This window comes from Cimex lectularius, unplaced genomic scaffold (assembly GCF_000648675.2).
Source record: "Cimex lectularius strain Harlan isolate CLEC.00 unplaced genomic scaffold, Clec_2.1 scaffold132, whole genome shotgun sequence".
Classification (NCBI taxonomy): domain Eukaryota; kingdom Metazoa; phylum Arthropoda; class Insecta; order Hemiptera; family Cimicidae; genus Cimex; species Cimex lectularius.
Window position 1 is genome coordinate 715,902 of NW_019392772.1, and position 17,291 is coordinate 733,192.

Consider the following 17,291-nt stretch of genomic DNA (forward strand, 5'->3'; position numbering starts at 1 on the left):
CTTTGTTTTGAAGAACTTGCAAGTCTTTTTAGAACATAGAAAATGTTTCTAAAAAATTTTATTTTCCAACATTATCAATTAAAGACATTCAGACACTTAAAATCTTTGACGAATAATTTTATGCGCTACTCTTATTATCTATTTTTATTGCATATTTACTGTGATGATAATATTGTCTATTATATTATTGTTCTCATTTATTATTTAATATTGTTACAAGTAGTTTTATGGTAAATAGTGGAGAAGGTAACATTCATACCCGAGGTTATTATGTAACAAAGGTATTTTAAGACATAAAACTTTTTGGGTCCCTCTAAACAACAAATCAATAAGTATCAATTTCTTTATATTCCAATAACTTACATGATGATAAAAACGACTCGTTAATAATCAGAATAGTGGATAAAACTAAAATTCAGAAAGTCTAAATTAAACAAATTAATATTTTTAAAAAAATGTACATACCAACAAACAAATGCACACGTCATGTCCACTAGGCTAGACTGAAAAACGGAATGGAACTTTTGGTAAAAAAAAGAAGACATGACAAATCAACTCAAATGTTTGCTGTACGATTCCCTTCGCCTAAAATTCTTGATTTTCTGCAGACTGTTACCCCCCCCCCTTATAGAGGATTTGGATAGGTTTGATTCAAATCTCGGAGTCAAAGAATATAAACCATTCATATTAATATAGTAAGCCTAATTATTCACAAGTACTACGTGTAGAATTCGGAATAAAATTGATAGGGTACCACTCACACAATCCCTGAAAATTCCTTAAAAATTGGTCTCATGGTTTCAGTTTTGCCAGTAACAAGGAATTGCTTACAGGCAGACAGAGAAAAATACGATTGTATCTCTAGATGGATAGATAAATAGAGAGAGGGAGGGGGGAAAGAGAGAGAGAGAGAGAGAGAGAGAGAGAGAGAGAGAGAGAGAGAGGGAGAAGAGACCACATACACATAGAAAGGTAGGCAAGCAAGAATAAAAAAAAAATTAAATACAAAAAAATAAGTATCCGTGTAGTAAAGATAGATAAATCGGGATTTAAATAAATAAAAATAACTACATAGATAGGAAAGTTTATATGGACGTCACCAAGACGAACACGTAGATACGGGTTTATACGTTTTTATATGAAAATGATGTAGTAATGACTATCCGGCAGATCATCAATTAAAACATATTTGAATTAATATTTTTTATTTTACCTGTATTTGATGCTTTACATGATCTCTCTATCTCTTTTGTATAAGCCGCTTTGTACGGTCCCTTAAGTGCACAAAGCATAATACACTGCTGATGACTCTTCCCATCCTTACACCATAAGCGAACATATGACAGTATCATTCTATCCTGCAACTACGGTCCCGTTTTAGTTCTCTTTACAGATATACTGTAGACACACACACACACACACACACACACACACACACACACACACACACACACACACACACACACACCGTTGTCAATCTTTCTGTGAAATACCGAGAACTGGAGTGTCTTAGAAAAACGGTGGTTGTTGTCTGGGTTCCTCGACCTAAAGGTCTGGAAGTAACGAAAAGGCGGACAAGTCGGCTAAGGTGTCCCAACTACCAGACTTAACCATCGCGATCCATCCCTCCGACGCAAAAATTCGTCAGTGGGCCGGATGCTCACATATTAAGAGCATTGTCGATCGGGGCCCTCAGAGGATCTGACTCGTAGAGGAGCCATCCATCCTCATCCCATTTAGGATAGGTCATGCGAGGTTGAAACACGGACGCGTATCTGTCCAGCATACATATCCCACGTAATTGAAGCGTACAACTCCTTGACTCTATATAAAGGTGGCCATTCACGATCACTCCAAATGGAACCGCGCCAAGCCGTACAGCTCCATTTGGAGTGCCTGAAATTTGAGGGGCATTCACGACCGCACCACTGCCAGGCGGTCCGAACGTCAACCAGTGAATTATCTTCTCAAAATGGATGACAATATCTTGTGCTACGCCGCTGTTTATTTATATATTAAAAGCAAAAAATCGAAAAGGAAATCGTGTAAGAAGTGGCTCCTGAACAGAAGCCGTAATACCCACATCAATTTGATGAAAGATCTTTCTCTTGAACCCACTGCTTGGAGGAACTATTTAAGGATGGATGAAACGTCTTATTTATTCATTATATTTAGTGTTCTATTGACCAAATTACTTCTTTCAATTAATTAATCTTTTTTGTAAGGTTTTGGTTGAAATGAAAAAGCTAGTTCCACGAGCGGGATCTGAATCCATGGCCTTCGGCTAAATACACCGCTGTTCTACCACTTGAGCTATCGTGACTTCGATTCTCTCCGACACCAAAAAATGGCAAAAAGAGAGAAAATTCGGAAGGTTATAGGTTGAGATGGGGACTTGGTGTCCGAGTGGATCGAACTATCGAAGTCTAGATAGCTCAACTGGTTAGCGCAGCGGCGTATTTGGCCGAATGTCGTGGATTCGAATCCCCTCGTGACACTATATTTTTCATTTCAACCAAAACCTTACAAAAAAAAAAATCTTATTTATATTTACTCCAGCTTGTTACCCCCTTGATTAATAAACAAAAGACAGTCATGAGAGAAATCATCACTACATGAAAGGTTGGCAACCACATTACGATTTCTCGCTACAGGGATAACTACAAAAACTTAAGTTCTCAACTACAATTTCTGATCATTGTTAGGGGTTATCAACACCGCATCACCCGTTACATTTGTATTCTTTGTTTTGAAAATGGCGACCAACTGGTTGAGGATCGAATTTCTTTTATTTCTAACGTAATCATTGTCCACCACTTTCCATAAACATGGTAAACTTTCATACAATTCAATCATCTCAACAATAAAATCTCGATTGGATGTCATTGCCAATAAAGAATAAACGTTTTTGACTTTTTGAGAATGTACGACGGAGATGTTTGCTCAGTGACAGAAAGACGGAGTCTGCGCCAAAAAAGCGTGTTTTCCCATTCACGACCAAGCCAGCGCGCCAATATTCCACCGTTCTTGCCTGGTTTTCCCATTCACGAACGTGCCATGCCGTTGTCGCGCCGTAGATGTTTGCAGTGGCGCGATGGAGTTTGGACCGGTCGAATATTCTGCACATCCGGGCACGCCAGTTCAGTTTTGCCATTGACGTGGTTTTTGGAACGGCGTCGCTCCGTTTGGACTGCTAGGAGCGATCGTGAAGGGCCACCTTAAAGGACGTGTAAAGCCTCCCGACATGAAATTATGCTTGAGCACTGAATCGACTATCTGGTGCCCCTGGTCCGACTTTTTAAGGCAATCGCGTTCTCTTATTAGTAAGTTTTGACAAATGGCAATTTTTCACTGTACTTGACTATAGTAGTGCACAACTAGAAATTGTTAGTCACATGCCAAATAAAAATAAAAGAAGTTATGTATTATGTTTTTGTTTAATTAACTAGAAGTTAAAATGGTTTTGTTGGATATATTTTTGCAGTCAGAAAACAAGAGCTCATCTTTACAAGGAAGCCATAATTGCCTGGTGAGTTTTGTTTCATTAAGACGACTTCAATTAAAACCGGTATTCAACTCCGCCATTCATTAGGCCGGCTGGACGCGAGTCCTTCTATTACATTGCAATTAAGTGTAATTATACGCCTAGCGGTATTTATTTTATTTTTTTTATGTGTTTTTCTCAGGAAAAAGAAGTTTTCCAGTGCGACCGACACGTACATCCGATACTTTCCCACGGTACTGACTGAAGGGGTGCCGATTGAAATCGGAGCGATCGCTTTCGGAAGGGGTGGCAACTGGATTTTCCGGTGGGGGACGACGTCCCTCATGGCCAATTTTCAACAGATGCACCCCCGATCACTGATTGCAGCCGATTGTCTTGTCAAATCACTTTTTGTCTGTCGTGTCAATTTTTTAGACCCCATCCGACCTCCAGGCCCCTAAGATTGACTCGGATTGTACACTTGTTTAAAATATACTCGAAATCAATTAACATACACCACTTATCCCAGCACCCCTACGAGCAAAAGTTCAAGCTCAGCCACTCAAAATAGTTATTTGTAATCATTGCAGAAATTAAAAAAAAAATAGTTTCTCTCTTTGAACAAATTATTTTTCTTCTTCACAAAAATACAAACTTAACATGCAACGCAGTTCAACCTCAATATTAAAATATTTACAAATATTACATAAACCCTAAACCGTTAAAAACTGCAGTGAATATGTATTTTATTTATTCTATACATTTTGGTCAATTTTGCCAATTATCAAATCTTTGTGCTGGATTATTCTTTAAATATGATATTTTTCAATGATTAACAACGACTTCCTAAGAGATTCACTGTTTTAAGTACAATACATTCATACAAACTGAACGCATAGAAAATAGCAAAGGTGGCAGCGAGGGAGAGAGAGAGAGAGTTAGGGTGAGAGAAAGAGAGAGAGAGAGAGAGAGAGAGAGAGAGAGAGAGAGAGAGAGTGAGAGAGATAGAGTGAGAGAGAGAGAGAGAGAGAGAGAGAGAGAGAGAGAGAGAGAGAGTGAGTGAGTGAGCGAGTGGTGGGAGGGGGAGGGGGTGAGAGAAATGGAGGGAGAGATGAGAGGGAGGGTGAGAGGGAGAGTGGGAGAGANGAGAGAGAGAGAGAGAGAGAGAGAGAGAGAGAGAGAGAGAGAGAGTGAGGGAGAAATGGAAAGAGAGTGTGAAAAAGAGGGAAAGAGAAAGGTAGTGTAACGAGGAGGCAGAGAGAAAGATGAAGTGTGAGATAGAATGAGAAAGGGAGAGAATATTTTTGAAAAAATGAGGAAAAAATCTAAATTCGTTATGATTATTTGGAGATCGTGAGATGCGGTATGGTGTGACGTAGGTTTAGAAAAATATTTTTTTATGGTGCCAACGTTTCGGTCTTTATTGAGATCATCTTCGGGGCCTGGGATTTATAAATATTATTTAAAGTATACAAATACATGTAGGATGTGAATTTAGTGAAAAACGAATTTAGAAAGAATTTTAGACTCAATCAAAGTATTTGTACCTACGTCACACCAGACCGCATTTCACGATCTCCAAAAAACAATTAACTAACGGTCACGAAACACCACACATTTAAATTCGTTCTTTTTATTTGAAGCTGAGTGAACAATTTCGTTCGATTAATGTTAAGAAAAACATTTTGTTACAAATAACGAAATAAGCGTGCGTAATGATATGAAGAAAAACGTTTCCATCATTACTGACTTCTTCTCCTACAAAAGCGTTAAATGTGTCCATTTCTTTTGATGAAAGGATGCTGTTCTTCATGCTGGGAAAATGATACCGTCGCTTACCCAGTTAAGGACTCCCGCCTCAAAGAAAACAAAAAACCAAAACCAAAACAAAAAACGGGTCGAGTGCGGTGATGTCCCTAAGCCCATATGTCGCTGGGTGTAATTGAGGGTAATTTCGTTTTGTGATCCGGCACTTGTTCCTTATACTTTTATAATACGAGTGCCAGCTCGTAGGGGCATTTCCTGAACTCCGAAAACCCCTTATTTGTCCTTCCGGCCCTTTGGCGTGGCACCATCGGATTTAAACGTTCTCCTGGTAATTTCGGAAAGAAAACATGTCGCTGGGCAATGCAAAAACAAAAAACCTGCGTGGTAAGAATCGCTGATTCAATTTTAATGTTCTGAGTGAAATAACTACTATTTAAATACGTAAAACATTATCTAAAATACCCAGAAAATGTCAAAAATAGTGAACAAAACGTAAACAATTAACAGTAGTCTACTTTAAATAACAATGAACACTCACTGATAGTCAGAAAAACTAGAAGCTGATCAAAATGGCAAATTTCACAGTTCATTAACATGTATATTCAATTTATATTAAATTTATATTAAAATGAACACTGAAACATGGGCCAAAACCCTCCACATTTGTGCACTTTTCTTAAAAACGATACAATATATTTGAATAAAATTAATAAGAGTATTTGCAGATGTACGCCAAGCTGTTATGACTAATTAAATTATCCTAAAGTTTGTATTAAATTGACAAATATTTGAAGTTTGGCAAAAATATTGGTCTATTTTTCAAACTTGGAATATTTTTTCGCTGTAACTTATGTACATGTCGTAACTAAAATTTATTTTTACAATTCTTCTATACTATATTAATTCATCTAGTCGATGATCCTAAAAATTTATTATTGTCGGTTGATAGCATTCAGAGAAAAAGGCATTTTTATTATTTTTACGCGTATAAACCTAATTTTTGGGAGAACCAAAGACCTGTAATTCCTCCGGAATGACGTTTCAATGGACTCATGATCTTTCTTCGATGTTTTGGGCTATAAGTAATTATCGATTATAACGATAAGCTAGAAGCTTGTTCTTGTGTAGGGGAAGAGAGTTGCATGAAAAAGAGCTAGGGGTGACGGTTGGAATCGAACCCACTACCGCGGGGTCTATAGCCGAGAGAATATTACTCGTCTACCGAAGATTTTTAGTACTCCTCCCATTGAGTTGCCAAGTTATAATGGTTAACAGGATGTATCAATGATATGACGTAAATTTTAGGTCAAACAACTAGAATTTATGAACATTTCTGTTCCGTCACGCAAATTGCGCCTTTTATATGATTCCATCTCCGGAACTGATAGGGTTTGAGTAGTAGAGTACATGAAAAATTCTATATTTCCGGATTTCATCCTGTAGATTGTTAGTCTTTGTTCGTATGAGGTGGTTAAAGTCTGTAGTATGCGTCCATCAAAATACAGCTATTGTGCCCTCTCATGTATGGATTGTAGCTCATAGGCTAGCTTTAGGCTGCCTTGCAAATTGTTAGGTTATGATATATATTCAGGAATATTTTTAGTTCCGGTTACCAGATTCGAAATAATTGCTAGGTCATGCAACTAAAATTCATGAATATTTCCGATATATATTCAGGAACATTTTTCGTACTCATACAATTAAGTTGTCAAGTGTCAATATTGATGGGATATATCAACGAATCAAAGCAAGCTGTTAGATCTTATAAATAGAATTCATGAGAATATCTATAGGTTGGTCAAGCACATCGTGACATTTGTTCACAGATATTTCAATGATTCAATCAAAATGAAACTGCTGTGATTCTTCCTATGGATTATAGCTCATTTTCCAGCTACAAGCTGTCAAGCAGACTGTTAGGTTATGACGTATATTCAGGAGTATCTTTCCTTCTATCCAATTATCAAATTACAGTAGTAATTAATTAAGTATTAATTCGACACAATTGGTAGGTCATACAACTAGAATTTATGAACATTTCTATGTTCCGTCACGCAAATTGCGCCTTTTATATGATTCCATCTCCGGAACTGATAGGGTTTGAGTAGTAGAGTACATGAAAAATTCTATATTTCCGGATTTCATCCTGTAGATTGTTAGTCTTTGTTCGTATGAGGTGGTTAAAGTCTCTAGTATGCGTCCATCAAAATACAACTATTGTGCCCTCTCATGTATGGATTATAGCTCTCATAGGCCAGCTTTAGGCTGCCGTGCAAATTGCTAGGTTATGATATATATTCAGGAATATTTTTAGTTCCGGTTATCAGATTCGAAATAATTGCTAGGTGATGCAACTAAAATTCATGAATATTTCCAATATATATTCAGGAACATTTTTCGTACTCATACAATTAAGTTGTCAAGTTTCAATATTGATGGGATATATCAACGAATCAAAGCAAGCTGTTAGATCTTATAAATAGAATTCATGAGAATATCTATAGTTTGGTCAAGCACATCGTGACATTTGTTCACAGATATTTCAATGATTCAATCAAAATGAAACTGCTGTGCTTCTTCCTATGGATTATAACCCATTTTCCAGCTGCAAGCTGTCAAGCAGACTGTTAGGTTATGACGTATATTCAGGAGTATCTTTCCTTCAATCCAATTATCAAATTACAGTAGTAATTAATTAAGTATTAATTCGACACAATTGGTAGGTCTTACAACTATAATTCATGAGCATTTCTATAGTTCCGTCAAGCAAATTACAAAGATATTCACAATAATTTCAATGGGTCCATTACCGAAACTGATAGGTTTGACAAGAAGTGTATGAGCAATTCTATTGTCGACTCAACGACCAAGTTATATTAAATATGGAACATGTCAATGATTCCATCATGCAGGTCGTTGGAATACGACTGAAATATTGTGATTTTCCACTATTGTTATTATCAGTCATGTTTTACTATCTATTTCGACCATAAGCCGTCAGTGGTTGATCTATGTCATTTATGTAATGCTTGTCTTTTGTACGTTTGTAAAGGTGTTATTTATCGGCATTATTATTAATTAATACCAGATTGTTTATGATATTTCAAAGAATCATACAAAATCATACGATGATGAATAATATAACATTATCGTGTTCTACATCCTGTCAAGTTGTACAGATTTATATTAATTTGTGGTCACGCAACTTTTCAGTTGTCACATTATCGTGAACATCAAATGATTGACATTCGTTCATGTTAAAAAGAGAAACAACGATTAACGTATGGATCGAATGGATATAAATGTGCTTTTTTAATGATTAAATCATCCGATTGGGCACCGATTAGATATAGTTTCGCGAGGGGAGGAAGGATTATGCAACATTAATCAAGAAAGCACAGTGATGTAGTGGGCAGGGGGCCAATTTGCGGATACATCACGACTCGAATGGATATATTATGGAAATTGATATTCCTGAATTGCACGGAGCCGGGCTTATATTAACTGCGGTTGTGGATATACCGCAATAGGATTTGCCGGCATGACGTCGGGATTTCTGATAGTGGCCTAATGGCCGATAATTACTCGGTAATTTCATTTTGATTTATCCACGTTGGACGGAGCCCTTTTTAACATTTTCGATTGTTAAATTATCCTGGAGCGATTCACTTAACCGTGAGTAAAGCCTTTGTCAGAGTCGAATGACACCACAGTCCATTTCGATTTGCGGTCGAACGATCATTTTCAGCCGTTCGACTCTGTCATTATGAGCCCTATTTCATTTTTTCCTCATTTAAGCTTTCGTCGTGACTTACCGCAGGGCTTAAAATGAGGTCTATTTGTAAAGATTTTGTCTCATTTCTTCTTTGAAGGCGGATTTTTTTTTTTGTATTCTTTTTAAAAATACATAATCATAAGACCGCAGAAGGCCCGTTAAGTACCGCATAAGGAAATAGGGCCTGAATGAAATGCAGACATAAAAATCAGGGCAAGCATAATTCTGTTAACATTACACCTTTTACATTTAATATTCCGATAAAATTAGTATCAGCCTTCAATATTGTAATTTTTTTAAACGAGGATAAAGCTATTTGGAAAGAAAGACCTTCATTTCATTCACCAAACCTTGAAATCGTGGGTTTCAAAATTTTAAATAGACCTTCATATTTTCAACCTTTTATTATTCATCTAAGAATTTAAGTCCTGATGAAGGGCATACATTCCTCGAAAACTTGAGGAAGGATTTCAAATTGATCTTATCCCAGAAAGGTTTCCAATATAAAAAAATCATTAACGATAATATATAAAACAATTAGTAAAAACATATATTATTGCCAAAATTGCACTATTTCACGAAAAATCTTTTAGTGGATAAGTTGTTTTCCTAAGAGATTTTGATTTGCCCTATATATCGCATTATTTATTGTTTCGTAATGAAACTTGTTATTAATTTAAATTAATTAACCAACAAATAATTTTTATTTTCCAATTGTTTCATTCGATACAATCATTTGTTTTTTCCGTTTTATTTAAAAAAAAAATCATCAAATTCTACTTCTATGCTACTTTCTTATAAGATACAAATGTCAGACCAGTTTTAGAATTTTACTATTTTCACTGGTTGTTCTATGTATTATTTTGTCAATAGAATCCGTTTATAAATGCATCAGACAAAAATAACCGTTGAATTCGACAGACAAAAAGCAGATCAAGAAAGAACAATATAGATATTTCGTCTTGTGTGTTCATTTTGTAAGTTGAGACTGAATGTATTTATTAGCCAGAATGTGAAGTGTAGAGAAAACCGTACCATAAACCTTAAATTATTTTAGTTATATAATATGTGTAAAGTGTAATTCCGCAAGTATTCCGCCAACTTAACTGAGTGAAGGTTATATAAAAAGGAAAGAATGTACTTAACAGTGATTGAGAGTGTGAGTCGGTACTGTCGATATGTGGCCCTCAGAAGTTCTGACTCATAGAAGAGTCATCCTACTCGATTAAGAATAGGCAATGCGAGGCTGACATATATTACTTTTGGGCCAAAGCAAGCGTATGTGTCCGGCATGCAGAGAAAGGTTTCTAGATCTGTTCTACCTTATTGATGGGTGCAATTCCTTGGCTACATATAAAGGGCGCGTAGGAATTCCACCCGATATGAGAAGTGTGTTTGAGCGTGGCTACGAGAATCTGGGTCCTCTGTTCTGATTTTTGGACGAATGTTTTTGTTATATAGTTTTGTGTCCTTAGCATGTGTTGAGAGTGAAGGTTGGTAAGGGTACGAGCTGATAGCGGAATATTGAAAACCCCATCTACCCCAATTATGTTAGTTGCCTGATGGATATACAAGAAGAATATCGAATATTCCACCATCAATTGAGTGAATGGTATGAGAATAGAATATAATATATTTAAGAATGAATGAGGGGGTGAATAGGTTTATGAACTGCAAGCGTTGGGTGCTGAATTAATCTAGCTGTTGACAGCACCCAGAGCTCAATCTCACCGACCGAACGGATAAGACCTAGGCCAGACCGGAGACTGCCAACACATTAATTTATTGTAAATTACAATAGCGGAATAACCGGTGGACTACGATAGGCTAAACTCTATACATGTGCAAATTGCTTATGTACATCCAAGAAGGAAATTGAAAACATGACCATAACTACAAAACATTTTTCAATTCTTAATTATAACCATTTACTAATTAATAATCTCATTACTCGATCGAAATGAGATAAAAACATACAAGATCTCTCACTACTATACATGCATGTATGCTTTTTCTAAACCTGAAATCAAATTCCAAGTTCCATGCCGGGATTCTAACCAAGGCCCATTAGCATGTGATATACGAGTCGGGCTCCATAACAAATCAACCACCCTTTCATTTTTTGGTACTATAAATGTTATAATTATGTACAAAGAACAATTTTGAGGTTTTTTCCACATCCTACATGTATTTGTAAAATTTAAACAATGTTTATAAATCCCAGGCCCTGAAGATGATCTCAATAAAGATCGAAACGTTGGCACGATAAAGAAAATGTCTTTCTAAAACCTACGTCACACCAGACCCTATCTCACGATCTCGGAATAATCATATAACACAACTTATTAATCTTTATGTAAGGTATTGGTTGTGATAAAAAAAGTCAGTGTCACGAGCGAGATTCGAACCCACGACCTTCTGCTAAATACGCCGCTGTTCTAACCACTTGAGGTATCGCGACTTTGATCCACTCGGACACCAATTCCCCATCTCAAGCCGAAGGTCGTGGGTTCGAATCCCGCTCTTGACACTGACTTTTTTATCTCAGCCAATACCTTACATAAAGATTAATTAATTGAAAGAAGTTATTTTGACAATCGGACGACGAAATCTAATGGATATAACACAACATTGAACCACTGTTGTACACTATCACTATTAGATTAAATTGTCAAAGAAGATTATTAAAGTAATTATTTTCCTTGTATCATAAAAAGTTCGTTTAAATTCATAAATTTATTGTAGGTAATATAAAAAACAAGCGTAGCTTGTTGACGCAAAGAATCATATTTGCAGAACTAAATCTACCTTAGATGGAAATTACTTAGCAGACACAATTGTCGTTTGGAAATTATCGTACTTGTGAACTTTTTTATTTTAAGAGTTTTATTTTTAATACACAGAACAGTTTTTTCATGTCTGTTCATACTTTTTCTAAACCTGAAATCAAATTCCAAGTTCCATGCTGGGATTCTAACCAAGGCCCGTTAGCATGTGATATACGAGTCGGGCGCCATAACAAATCGACCACCATGTGAAATATTCACATGTTAAGAAATGTTTGTATTTTTTTGGTTCCATCAGTCTGAGATAAAATTGCTGTCGTGGCATTATTGAACTTTTGGAGTAGAGAACCGTAACCTCTATGCAACGCGAGAATAAACCATTTGATCCTTATAGTCTTAAAGAATGGGAATACAATCTCGCCTGAAACCCGAGGAGGGTTAAGCTCGTGAAAGTTCAACTCGTTTTGGACCTTGCGCAATAATGTTTTGCCTCCCACGGCTACGTTGCCGAATTTTGAACCTCGTGCCTTTTGAAACTTTTCATTAAGTATGATGGAAAAGCTATCCTCCTTCGGACAGATCACAGCGCACAATATGACTGAAATCGACAATTTGCGTTGTGTATTGAAATCTTTTGAGGACAAATGGGATAATTGAACGGTTGGTAACTTCCTTACAAAAACGTTGAACCAATTAAGAAAATAAAATGATTGGCATAGTCTTTAGATATAGAGATATAAATTGTTATCGAGTTGTTTATAAAAGTTATTAAATGGATTATTTGTCAGCAGTTTTCGTTTATCGTAATAATTTCGCCATTTACAGTAGTGTATAGATATCCGTTCAATTCCGTTCTATAATTAGCAAAAATAAATCTGTGTGTGTGTGTGTGTGTGTGTGTGTGTGTGTGTGTGTGTGTGTGTGTGTGTGTGTGTGTGTGTGTGTGTGTGTGAATAATTGAATGAAAAAAGTACTTTATTAGATAAACAAAAGGGAAAAATATTGCACATAACTAAAAAGCACAACGGCAATGGTTACCAACCGTCTGCCGGAGTCCGGCTGTAAATTATTAATAAACCAAACAAATAATAATAATTTGTTCTCAAGGAATAAACAAAAGAGAAAAAAATATATAAGGAAAATACATATCTGTGTATATTTGCATAATCTTATGCACTTATAAATAACCAGGGTGTTTCTTATATATACAATAAACATTTAATAATTAAAAACTAGTTCTTTTCTGTAGTTCCCGGATGCCATTGCAAACTTTACTAAATGTAAGCCCTCGGGGTTATTTAATAAAGAGGTGCACGACGGTCAACGCGGGCAATCCTGTGCTGTACTCGAATTTCGCTAAAACTGAGCATTCTGCTGAAAAGTGAAAACAATCTTTTCGAGCCTGCCTGTTGCAGAGAGAGCACTTATCGGAATTGTGACTTTTGTGGGATTATAATTAAGGTAAAGTAACTCGCACCCGACTTTGAAAAACCAGCGAACTAGCGAAATGGGCGGAATTTTAGAATTTTGCCGTGTTCAAGAGAGATTGATTGATGCCAAGATACTTATATAGCAAAAACCTATGGGAAATGTAAGCATGAAGGAGACATTTCACTGTATGAGATATGCGGATATAGTTGATCAATTTTGAATATAAAAGTGGACACTCTTTACAATCGCGCAGGGAAAATTTAGCTGAAATTGTTGAGCCAAGGTATTCCAGAAAGAGAACCATGATATTTTCGGCCTTATGATTCCAGCGCATTCCTGGGAAGGCGGTGGTTAGGAAGTTTAGAACTCTGCAGACATAGGAAATATGTAAATTTAATGTAAATTGAAACAATAGTTAGAGGTCTCGAGGCAGATCATGTCGTTAAGTGTGAAAGAGGGGAGGTGATAAATTGAGTTGTGATAGTGTGTGTTTGTGTAAGTGAGAGAGAGTGTGTGTCCTTTTTCTATGCTATCTCTCGCCCATCTACTCCGCACTCTACGTTTGAGAAGAATTTGAGCAATTGGCCTTTTGATTTTTTTATTGCCTTCTATAAGGGAATAGTCAGCGTCTCCGCTTAGTGTTAAATCTTCTAGGTAATTTCTGATTGAGTCGTCATATAGATTTTAATTTTTTGAGCCAGGTTGTTAAAAACCTGTTTTGTCTGCAGGGTCCTACCCTAATAATCAGTTTTTATGTTCAAATTTTATATTTTCAGACTTGTAGACATCAAAATTCAATCTGAGATACAAGTCACATGACGTTAGTAGTGTTTACTTTAAAATAGAAATTTCTTTTTTATTTGTAATCATGGCCTGAATCTGTCATTCTTTGGGGAAACCTTTCAGCAATTCGCTGTCTTTACGTATGAGTTCTGACAAGTTGCTTTCAAACAAATACACCTAAAGATGTTAAAAGTGCAGATCCATACTTCGCAGGGACAATCAAGTAACACGAAGGCCAGGAAGATCTGAAACGATCATGACACGCAGAACCCAACAAAATCGTTGAACAAATTAATTGACGAATGATAAGAGCAGATTTTATAATTAATTTAAATTGAACTGAATGGGTCGATTTTATCTCCTGTTTTATAATGATTTTCCGCAACAAATCGAGGCCGTGTAACTATCTTCTATTAAACTTTCATGTAGAACGCAGCAGAAAGGAGTTTGTAGGTGTACGAGGGCGAAGCAATTGTCTGTATTAGCCCGGTGGAAGAAATGTTTCTCTCGGAGCTCTGCACTGTTAAGAGGGCAATTGCACTCCGCTGTTAAAATACCGGATAACTCCGGCCAGAAAACGAATGGCGTCATTTGGAGGAATAATTCACGTCCAAACTACCCTCATCCCGTGTAGCGACCTCATCCTCGATTCTCTCTCCCTCGGAAGGGTAATGCGGGCAGGAGGGCTAGGAAGGGGCGAAGAGGGAGCGAGACGGAGAAAAAATAAATATCAGAAGTGATGGCGGGCCGAGGCGCAACAACAGTCATTGTTTAAAAGGATCACGTTTCGGCTCAGAGAGGGCCATTATGTAAGAGGTAATGGCCTTATATAAAGCCGCCATTACCTCCCATTCTATTTGGGAGCACGAGATTGGGGCCCAGGCCGTTTGGAATCGATTAATGGCAAAGGCGTGACACGATGTATCGAATCGCCCCCTATTAGATGGGCGGTATCCGTGTCGATTCTCCGTTTTTGAGCAATGGGCTAAGGAAAGGTTGTGGGATCTAAGAGCCTCGACGTGGTTTTGAAACGAGTTGTAATAATATCCACGGTTTTTGATCACAAACTCCCATCGAGCATCGCTAGTGAAATCCCAACAGATTGGACGATTGAAATAATCTCCGGTTCGGCTTTTACAGGAATTCCCATCCGTGATTTCTTTACGTACTGAAGTGTTCGAAGAAATAAAAAAGAATCAAGGCAAGCTTTTGCGATAACCTACCAACGTCAATAATATTTTATAACGATTCAAACTACACACGCAAAGACGTATAAAAATTGTGAGCCATCCCATAATTCCATCATAGATTTTATTGTTTTATTTATTTACTATGCTTTCATTTTTCGTACATTTCGGAGATTTAGCATAAAGTTAGTGTGTACAGTAACGCTAAACTGATTGAAGTGCACGGGCGCAGATTTATCAGAAATAGAGCTTCGTATGATTTTTGTCGGGGTAAGAGTATATTCGGTCCTTGAACCAAATACTCAGAGCCCTTGGGAACAAAAACCAGTATCTTCCAATCTAGGCAATCGAGAGATGTATAATCGTTTCAATTTGATTAAAGGGTATAAAAAAAAGAAAATAACTTTCATGTCAGATAGCCAAGCAGCCATCAAAGCATTACGCTCAAACATCATTAGTTCAAAAATGGTGTTGAACTGCAAAACCAAATTAAAATTGTAAGGTCCGCAGAATGAAGTCAGCCTCTGCTGGGTTCCAGGACATGTGGGAGTAGAAGGCAACGAGAAAGCGGACACCCTTGCAAGAAAAGGGGCTGCTATACCGCTGATAGGATCTGTGTGCAAGGAACCCAACTATCAATGAGTACCTCTGACAGAAGAATAAAAAGAAATTGAGGGAACAATGGCACTCACTCATTGGACACATACAAGAACTCTAAGAACCTCCTGGCAAATTTTGGCAGGAAAGAAGTAATAGAATGCATCAAAGGAAGCAGGAAAAAACTGCAAATCCTAAAAGGATTTTTTAACAGGAAACATCAAACTAAACGGACATTTAAAGAAGATAGGTATAACCCAAGATGGCACATGCAGATTCTGCGAAGAATCAGAGGAGGCACCAACACACTTATTAACAAACTGCGGTGCTACAACTTGCGCGCTGGAAGAACTGCTTTGGGACGTAATATGTTACTAGAAATTCACCCGCTGAAACCGAGCCTACTAATCAAATTCCTTGATGATATAGGACTCACTGGCGGGCTTTAGGCACAGAACGGGGAATACAATAGTTCTTAAAGGGCGCAGTATATTACACCCCGACTAATACATCAACATCCTCGTTTTTTTGTCTTAGAATAGCGGGCTTGTCGGTAAACTTTTGGGGATGACGGTAAAGTCAACAAAGTTGTTTTTAGTTGGGGATATTCTGATAGATTGAAGTCTTCTGTTAAGTTGTCTTTTAAGTCTTGTGGGGATTCCACTCAGTCATAAATAGTAAGTATTCACTTCCATGAAAATCTCTTTGTTAATGATGTACAGGTTAATTTTAGTTCAATGGGTGTACTCTCAGTACAGTTTTCTTCTATTATTATTCTACTTTTTTTTTGTCTTTATCAAGACTTTGATAAACCCAACATGTTCTTGGATGTTTGAGGTAGCTTGGATTATGATGGTATTAGGATGTGTAATTAGGCAACCAGTATAACTGATATAAAGTATGGGTCCAAGAATGCGCCCTTGTGGGACGCCGCTTGTATCTGTCTTGCTCCGAGAACTTATTGCCGCACTTCACTCTGGAGCAGTGTTCGGTGAGATAGGATTTCAGGATAAGTTAAAAAGGAGATAAAGACTTAACTGCGCAAAATTTTTGTGTGCTGTGTAAAAATATTACTAGAAAACCGAATACATATATGATAAAAATGAATTTATTGATGTTATAAAATGACATTGTGATTTGTTATTGATGAAATACCAATTCTATTCTAAATATTTGATTTGTAATGCGGTTTTACTGTTTAATTTCTTTTACATCGTATAGCAAACAAAAACATTTGCAAAACCAATTTAAAAATTTATTCAGTCACGACAGCTCAAGTGGTTAGAGCGTATTGAGCCGAAAGGTCATGGGTTCGAATCCCGCTCGTAATCTTGTTTTTTCATCTCAACAAGACTTTAAATAAAAACTATAATTATTTTAAAATTTGAATTGTTGACAATGTGAAGCGAAACGAAATATTTTATCTTTCATCGAAAATTCCCGCCTCAAGAGAGAATCAGTTATGCTGTTAATGCCTTCAA